The sequence below is a fragment of the Acanthopagrus latus genome, chromosome 15 (assembly GCF_904848185.1).
Source record: "Acanthopagrus latus isolate v.2019 chromosome 15, fAcaLat1.1, whole genome shotgun sequence".
NCBI lineage: Eukaryota > Metazoa > Chordata > Actinopteri > Spariformes > Sparidae > Acanthopagrus > Acanthopagrus latus.
In genome coordinates this window covers 15170397-15180160 of record NC_051053.1, presented here as the reverse complement: position 1 = coordinate 15180160, position 9764 = coordinate 15170397, and the positions used below count along the sequence as shown (strand labels likewise).

General features: G+C 42.1%; 1 protein-coding gene across 1 annotated transcript in view; it reads left to right on the top strand.

Annotated features, from left to right (window-relative positions):
• The first annotated feature begins 2494 nt into the window (after window positions 1-2494).
• LOC119033804 (gamma-aminobutyric acid receptor subunit pi) overlaps window positions 2495-9764 on the top strand; it is a 52354-nt gene continuing 45084 nt past the window's right edge. The window contains exon 1 of the mRNA XM_037124347.1: window positions 2495-3329. The gene's annotated coding sequence lies outside the window, so the exon portion shown is untranslated. The remainder of the gene's footprint in view (window positions 3330-9764) is intronic.

Here is a 9764-nt window from a genome sequence, read left to right as displayed (position 1 = left end):
TTTCTCTCAGATTCAATAAAATAATTAAAATGTAAGGGACAACTTCTCCTTTGCCAAAATATTCCACTTCAAGTTCTCAACATTGTTAAGATGTAATGAGTTTTGTTTGTAGTTAACAACTACATTATGCCTGACCAATTGTTACAGACCTGGGATTTGTATTTCCGACAGTGGAGTTGTGGGGGGGGGGGGGGCACATTGCACAAAATGCCAATTTCTACATAATGTGGCTTTAAAACTTTTATTTCAACTTATGGATAATGGGAGCAAAAATAGTGCTGTTTATATTTTTGACAAGTGTAAAAAAGTGACGTGGAATAAAAAGTGACATTATAAAATGTTTGATTAGTAAATAAAACCGTCTTTAAAAAGTCTGCATTGAAATTGAGAATGTAGTTCGTGGGATAAATAATAAATATGTGAATGAATAATAACGTCACAAATGATTATTTCTTATATGTATTTGTGATTATTGATTTATTTGTTTATTCAGTACTGAGCATTTTGAGCTCCATACAGCTGTAATCCCTTTCAGGAGCAGGGCAGCCCTCCCACTCTTACTACCCCAGAAGGCGATTGGTATAGTGTCTTATTATAGCCTCAGCACCATGGATGAATTATTGAATGGACCGACAGGGCACAGGCTTGTGGACCCCTGTAGCTAAACCTCTGTGTTATTGTTTTTATTGCTGATACTCTAAGAAATGAAATCCCGTCTGACACTAGGATGTGGCTTTTGGGAGACATACAGGGTTCTGATACGAGCTTTGATGAAAATACTTATTATTACTTGTTTGCACAGCTGGGAAGCAGACATGTACTGTATTCTACAAAAGGCAATGTGTATTTGTTTACTGAAAAAATGGCTGTTTTGCTTCTACTATCCTTCTACTGCCTGTTGTGAAGTGATTGAAGTGTGTCACTTGTGTGGCTTGCACAGGTACACACAGAATGAAAAACATATGTGAAGCAGAAATATGTACTAAGTGTAAATACATGCATTCTACACAGAGTGAAGAGTGCAAGTGTACTGAGTACTGACTCGGGTAAAGCTTGTTTATCAAGGGTCATCTTTGAATATATTTGTCCGGGCCAGATGGATTTTATAACAGTGACCCGATGGGAGTAGCCCGAATCAGTTGTGGAGGGTTCCGGGTAATAAGGTAGCTTTACATCTCACTTCCTGGGTACAGAGAGCAGAGAGGGTAAAATCGTTTTTAGTTATTCACAAGACAAAGAGACATAAAAACAAAACTAAACAAAAGTGTGATATCTACAGAAGCCCTAAAGGGCCATGTATTTATACATTTTATTTCCTCTGTTTTCCTGAGATAACGGGATAATTTTCTTGAGATCTCGAGATAACAAAACTTTGTTTTCCCTGAGATGACAATATAATTAATTTGAGATCTTGAGAAAACAATACAATAATGCAGTATATTAAATCATTGCAGGAAACATCATTCAGTGTAGCAGAGTCAGTGATGACAGCAATGTCAGAGGAGCAGGAACATATCAATCACCAATTCACATGTTTTTTCAATCAAGGCCGGACACAGGCTCAAATAGCATTATGCCTTGCTATTACAGATAATATAACTGGTAACTGGTAAACCTGCACATTAAGATGCAATGTTAACTAATAATTGATCACTAATTTAATGTAATATCTTCATATACTCAACTTAATCATGGTGAACAAAATACATTTTCTTATCTTTTACAGAAGTTTCATTCTTTCTCTGGTGCCCCTTTTTTTCATCTGTGAGAACTCAAACAAGAGAAAAATAATCCTGGCAGACAGACAGGTTGGCATGTAACAAAAGTTCTGGGACAAATTCCAGCTGAAGATGTCACATTTACACAGTGTGAGCTGCCAGGTCACACTGATGTGACCTTTTGGAGTTTTGGACACCCGCTGGCAAACTGTGAGTGTACATTAGAAAGAAATCTATGTGTGGATAAGGTTGCTAAAATGTCATTTCTACTCATTAGATTCATACTTTATTTCAAGAAACACAAGATAAGTGCTTTAGATTTGACTTTTTTTCTGGTTTTCAATCATTCAACGCAAACACTGAAATGACTGCCGAGAGGCTCAGTGTCTGGGGACACAGTATATACAGCTCTATATAGTATGTATTGTGTATGAAGCTCCATTGTGCTAATGTGCTCTAAAGATCCCCATAGAGCAATCCTGCTTTATCCTCCCCACTCTACCCTGAGGTCAGAGGTCAGGGTCAGCGGGGGAGCAGCCTCCCTGGAGGTTGAGGCAAATACAACCATGTGCAGAAGGCAATCACTGCTTAAACATGCATCAGCTGAATGGCCAACAGAAGGGCTTTAACCCTCTCCTGCTTGAGTGGTACTCCCTCCATAACCACTCCACCACTCTCCTGCCCTACCATGCAGCCACTGAGCTCCAACAGTTATGGTGCACATGTGAGCTGAGATCGGATCAGCTGCTGCCTGACTGACCGCCCCTCACTCCCCTTGGGGCGTTTTTTGGACGGGAAGTGTTCCTGGTGCACCCACGCAGAGGCGTCGAGGTAAGGCCCATGGGGAAGGTTGTCGGGCTCCATCCATCAGAGAGGGGAACACCTTGGCACAAGGTCCTCCATCCTGACTCGGAGCGCATGAGTATCCTTGCCTGAATGTTCAGAGCGACCTATTTTTTTTTTCTCTCCGTGCATGAATTAGAAAGTGTAATAGCTGTAAGTGTTGCCGCGAAGCGTTAAACGTGGACTGACAGGATTATTGTCACTTGATTTCTTCAAAGCTTCAAAATACAGATGGAATGATAAGGCGGCGCATGTGTTGTGTGTCATTACTCCACTGTGATCTCTTCGATTTGAAAGATCTGAGACACATTTTCACTAAATGCCTAATGGGACAAACATCTCCTGTGAATGAAAACATACAAAAAAAGAAAACCCTCTATGGTTTTCACTTGTGGCACCAAATCTCGTTTGTTCCTCCTCATACTGTAATGCGAGGGTAGCGCAAAGCAGCCATCATCATGACAGATATTTTTGGGCACTCATCTCGGGCAGCGTTGGAGACTCCAAATCAGCTGCGAGTCCATGGCGTGCGTCATTGCGCAGCGGCGCGTCCAGCCCATAGTGGTTAATGGGAATCCGCTGACAGAGCACTACCAGTTGTTGTGCGGGCGTATGTATGCATGCACGGATCAGCAGGTGCTCTCTTCAAGTGGATGGAAGTCACGCTTGCAGCCGCAGCGATCTGAGGGGGGAACGATAACGTTACGGACTCTTATTTCCAGGATGCGCTGACATAAAGGACATGCTCGCGGCGATCGACTCTTACAGGTAAAAGTTCGGGGTTTTCACTTCACTACCGCGGGTGTTTATTTGTTGAAATGGTGGTAGCACCTGTTTGTGTTTGCTGCGCATTAGCTTTTTTTTTTTTGGAGACGCTTGTTGTCTTTCCGTGCGTCTTTTCTCCACAGCGCGCCTCTGAATGAACGCGCGTCGTCTGATGCACACTGGATGCAAAAGTCCGCCGATGATTTCAACTCTGAAGCGTGGTGTGATCTTTTTCTGAGCCTGAATTCATCCAAAAATGTTTAAAAATGCTCATGCGTAGTCAAAATGTGCAGGCTTAGATTTTGTGTGTGTGTGTGTGTGTGTGTGTGTGCGTACATGCTTGCGCTTGTGTGCGTCTCACTCCTTAATTGAGCTTCTTTAATGATTTCTGCCAGTGCAAGACGCTGGAGCACCGGTGCGTTCGATGCTCTTCGTTGATGTGGATGAGGGTTAGGAGGTTAACAAGTTTATGCTTGACCATGCAAGCGTCATCTTCCCCAGGGCCGTTTTCTGTCTTTCTTTCTTTCTTTTTTGTATAGATTGTGCTCAGTTTATAACAGGAGGAATTTTCCGAGATAACATCGCTTGTCAACCTTTAATTGGGCAGGTGGGTGATCTTAAGGATGGCAGTTATTGAAGTGACATAAAGGTAAAGGTTGGCGATTCATCTAATAGAGACCACGAGGGTGATGTCTGATGGAAGTGGATGTTACTGGGAGATCTGAACTACATCTTGGAGACATGATCGCTGGCTATCTCCACCCAGCAGCTCTGCGTCAGATAAAAACTGTTAAGCTGTCAAGTCAACAGATAAACGCTGGCAGCCACGCCGTGATTCCACCATGATGAAAACTAATTAAAATCACGCTAATGCCCCATGACGCCTTAAGATAAGTTTCCCCCTTATGTTTCTCAAACTATATTTACCACGATGGTAATGCCCTTAATTAGCAGAATAAGCACAGATTGAGAGGAACACTTAATTGGTGCAGATTTTTCTTTCTTTCTTTTTTTTTTTTTTTTTTTGTGGTGTTCACTGGTTGGGTTGGAGTTGCCAGCTGCCTCGCAGATTGAGCCCTGGCAGTGCAGGCCGGCAGTCGCAAGAAGGCACAGGAAGGGAGAGGAACGAGATTTGCATAAATAGAGTTGGTGGAGAGATAATGGAAAGGATCCCTGTTATCATCAAGCCCCCAGAGCTGGGAGTGTGTTTTCTGCCCCACTCGCAGATGGACAACATTATGGAATTAACAAAACCTGCAGTCTGAAACAACAAATTGAAGTGTTGCAGTGGCTTTGCTTTTATTGGACATGTGAGAGTTTTGTCTCGTGTTGTCTTCATCTTTCTCCCCATATTGATTTTGTTCCCCTCTCTATTTGATTCTTTTTACCTGTGTATTGACTCCCTTCTGTGGTCTCTCAAGCTAAATGGGAGCGCTGCCTGGTATCACTGAAAGTGGGCAGCCAGTGATTCATTATGTCAGGTGCAGACCTTCTGACTCCACTTCAAAGAAGCATCCAATACTCCTTGTGTCTGGAGTGCAGGTGCATCGTGGCAGCAGTTGTGAGACTCTCTGGTCGTTGTCTTCTGGGGCCTCGCCTTGACTCACAGTGTCATGTGTCATCGGTAATATAATCTGATGGCATTAATCCTCCTGGTGTTGTCCATTCTCAACCTGTCACAGTGTCCAGATGTGTCTCCACATCAGCCGGGCACCCTCTGGCTTTTTTTCTTTTCAAGGATTACACGTGATTACTTGTGAAGTGTGACCAAAGCCCGGGGGTTTGGTCGAGATGGGCCAGAAGCTCTCAAGACGGTACATACATATGTATGTTTCAGTGGAGTGAGAAGGAGCCCAGTGCGTTTTCATCATTATTTCTTGGGGTAACAGTTTGATATTTTGGTAATGAAGCTCACCTCCATTCTTGCTGTGTATTGGATGAGGGGGATGGATACCACTCACATGTCATCATGTTAAATATGAAGCCACAGTATGTGATATCGTTGTGTTGGTGTTCCAGGACCATCATTAATACTAACCAGTGATGTTATTCTGATGCCAAACCCTTCCAACCTGTGTTGCTTTTGTTCCTGGAACATTATAATGAATGCTGCCCCAGGATCATCATGTTGCCTCATGAAACAGCATCACAATCTGAACCTGGAGAAAGCTGTCATAGTTGAGTGTGTTAGACTATAACATATCCTGTCTACAACATGTTATTATTATAACTCAACATTCACTCATTATTTTGTGTGTCTTTACAGTTCTCTGTCACTGTTAGGTCAGGCTTAGGGAACTTTAACACTCGGTTAGGTTTGGCAAAGCACAGGTTGGGTTGAAATACACCATTTCACATCGTTTAACACATGTTCGAGAAGATAATTTCACTCACATGCGGATTTTTTTTCCAGACCCCTGAGTTGCTAAGCTGATTAAAACATGATTAGTCAATTTCGGTGGACCTGACAGACAATCCCAAAGTGGCGGTCTTGCTATCTTACTAACAGGAGCTTTAACAACACCAGCACTGTGATATCAGATTATGCATGGAGCCACTGCCGGGAGCTGGTTAGCTGAGCTTAGAACAAAGACTGGAAACAGGGGGAAACTGGCATCACCAAAGGATTATTTGTTCCATCAAACATCATCAAAGGTTTCCAGGCTGCCAATGAGATTCCATAACGTTATTGCACATGCTCAGGAAAAGAGTCTCGCACAAAGCCGTCTGTAATCTTCAAAGTGTCATTTCTACATTTCACTTTTGTACGGATTAAAGAAACAAGATTTAGAGTTTGGAGAGGAGCTTGGCGGGTTCTGATATGCCTCTACATTCTGACCTTTAAATGACATGTTAGCTTACATAGAAACACAGGATTCTCATTGCAAATGTAACGACTGTAGGGATTAAAGATTCATTTTAATTATCATTATACAACACAAGATTGAATAAGCAAATTATAGTTAGACATATAGTCAGTGTATGCTACTCACAAAAGAGAATGGAAATACATAATTGATTGAATAAATGATCAGTCATGAGAATAAGATCTGCTGAGTGTTTTAGCCTGAGGAAGGAGGCTGCTCTGTGGTCTGGTGATACAGCAGCAGATACCTCTGCATCGCTCGGCAGATGGCGGCAGGGTGAACACACTACAGTATGGCTGAGGAGGGTGTGGGCTCTGGGTAGGCACCTCACTTTTCTGATATCACTGACGCTCTGTAGATTTGTTACCAGAGATGTTCTGGGTGGTTTCCCGATGTTTCCAGTCAGAATACTCCAACACTCTGTAAGCGTTAACAAGAACCTGGCAAGTCAGCGCTCTTGACCTGCCTTAGGAAATATTGCCATTTTTAAGCATCTTTACCAGGGTGGTAATGGTGCAATGATCATGACAGGCTTTTTGTAATGTTCATTCCCAGGAAACCAAAACTATCTTTGCCTGCTCCACCTCAGCTCTGTTGATGTCGACAGGAGATTGCATATTTCAGCCTTCTTCCTATGGAAATATCGTTTGTCTGTGAATTTGGCATGGTGGACGGCTCTAAATACTGTAATACTCATGAGCCATGGTCGCTGCTGCTATAAATAAATAGGCCAGAAATACAGTGGAGGCAGGAATCAGAGCATTAACAAATTCAGAGCAATTGTTTGTCTCATTTAGGAACAAATACAAGGCCATAGCTGTGACTTCATCCGAAGTTCCAAAAGGGAACGAACCTAAGCTTCAAATTGTTACAGTTGTCTTTGGTTGCGTAATCTTTAGCCCCAATTTATTGCTGGAAGCGCACACAACATAATTTTAAAGTTGGTCATTGAATTTTTGGACGTATATAGGCTTTTTTACTTTGCCTTTTTAGAAAGAACTGGATATTTTCTATTGTAGCAGATAATCTTTTGTCCTGATGATTTAACCAGGGGAGTTTTACTGCCTCTCCAAGCTTTGAAAAAGTGCTTCAACTGTGAGTCATGCAACACTCACAATGGGAGAAAACGAATGGGACTTTCAGTTTTTTAGAGCTAAGGGCGCTTGAAATAGCTACTCTGAATTCACAACTCTACAGGGTGTACATTTGTGAGCTTTTTACCTGTGGGTAGGTGGAATTTCTTACCTTGGCACAGAGCCAAGCTATCCGTTTCCCCTTTTCCAGTCTTTGTACTAAGACTACTTGATGCTCCCTTTGACTACAACCCTTACTTTACCCCTTACTCATCATTATAACTTCCATTTGATACTTTTTCCATCTCCTCATCACCATCCTCACCAGTACCATCAGTGCTGTAATTGCAAGCCTGCAGATTTCCTCCCCGTACAGTATGTTAGAGCAACACTCATCCCGATAATAATGCCGACTGACAGACACAATAGGCTTGTCTGGGATGATGAGAGCAAGCAGTCACTCAGGGTCTCGGCTGAAGCTTCTATACCCGCTGATGAAAAGGGGGAGCAGAGGCCCTTGCATAGATGGAGTCCGTAGGGTTCCGACTGTTTCTTAGAGACAATGCCTTGGTGTGTTTGAAAAGGAGGAAGAGACATGGCAGAGGGTCTCTGGTGGGAGGCAGGCCGAGGATTACATCAAGTCAGGTCACTTTTATGTAATAAGAAATGATGGTTAGACAGTTGCAAGAACGTTAAGACTCTAGATTGACAACATCCCTGAGATCCTTTGATAACAGAGACGAAACCACAGAGAAATACTCCACTCTGTAATTCTTTGAGAGCTATTTTTGCTCCAATTAACTTGTGGAATCTTTAAAGCAACCTAAAAAGCATGAAGAGGACTGAAGTTTAAATTGAGCGAGACTGCTTTCACAGTCTGTGTGAACAAAGGCTGAAAAGTCTGACTCATTCACATGTCTTATATATTTCTTAGATTATTGATGGACCAGAGCCAAGGCTTTATCAAGTCTTTTTCTTGTTGGCACACTCTTTCACCATAGTTTTTCTCGCTGACAGGACAGGTCTGTGATTTGGTAGGGGTTTCACGATGTGTCATGACGTCCAGTGAAAAACCGTGGGATAAAATCAAACTAGAGGAGCTGAAGCTGTTGGGGCAGAGTTGGTCTGATATTGTTAGGGGCCATAGATTAAATCACTGACGCTGGGAGACAAGACGAGTTAATAATGTGCTCAAAATATATCCAAAGCAATCTCTGGTCAGAGCTGGGCCCTAGGGACAAAACAGACCACAAACCGGGGAAGCCTGTATCTTAAAATGAGGGGTTTAAATGGTGTTAACTCGTTAAAAAGCTAAAGTGGGGTGCCCTTTGAGTATCGGAACATCCATGAAAGACCACTTAAATCCAGCTGCTTCAGCTAGAGCTCTGAAAATGAGAGATAAGGTTTATCATGGGGAGGTCCATTGATTTAATGTAATTATAAATATAATGGTTTCTTTTTAAATTTGATCACTGACATTCATTCTGTCGTGACAGGCTACTGCTTTCTGGTCTGACTGCAATCTCTCTGTACATAAAAACTGCAGTGAGATAAACAGATTAAAATTTTTGGAAAAAGAGACCGTTTAGATCAGATTAGTGCTCAGTGTTGGATGATACCCTCAGATGAGGTATCAAAATCAATATTGGAAGAGAAAAGGGAGGATTTGCTCATCCCTAGCCATTTGTGAAACCCTAAACTGATGTCTGTGACAGAGAGGAGCAATAAAAACATGTAGCCGGGAACTTGGCCCAGCATTTTTTTTTCTCATTAGAGTCTGTAGTACTTGATATTCATCTTCTGCCATTTTATTGGATTCCTGAGTTTTGAGTGAGAAAATATGCACTATATAGTGTCCATGTAAAGAGAGGGTTCGCTCGGTAATGTGTCTCTGAATGAGATTAGTTGATCATCTGTCAAGCAGTACATTAAACTGCTTTTCTCAATATGGCAACCCTCTCTTCTATATATGGATACAGGCATCTAGGGTAACGCAGCAGTATGCCAGAGTGCAGTTGCAACTTTACGGAATACAGCTTAAATAACATTGTGTCTATATCGTGTTTTGCACCCTTACAAGACAATGTCTATGAATGAATACCTTATTCAACAAATCACACCTGGGTCTCCCTACAATATGTCAAAATAAATGTCTGCTGTGAAGAAGGCCTGTAAGGGTTATGTAGCATCACACTACATGGGCTACATTAATGTTCACGTCACCAGGCCGACATTTCTCCGGCTGATGTCTCCAAAACTTTGCTTCTCACACCAAAAATATATAGATGGATAAATAACACTACAGGTAAGAGACAAAATATGTATTTTTGATTTTAGAGGTAACTGTCCCTTTAAGGGCACCTGTCAGTGACTTATCCATGCAGAAAAAAAAGCTTTTTTGGTGTCTCTTTCTCAGCTTTGATGAAACACAGGACAACAAAAATCACTGCCATCGTTAAGTAAGTCACAGCTGTGACAGAGAAATAAGAATACTGGGA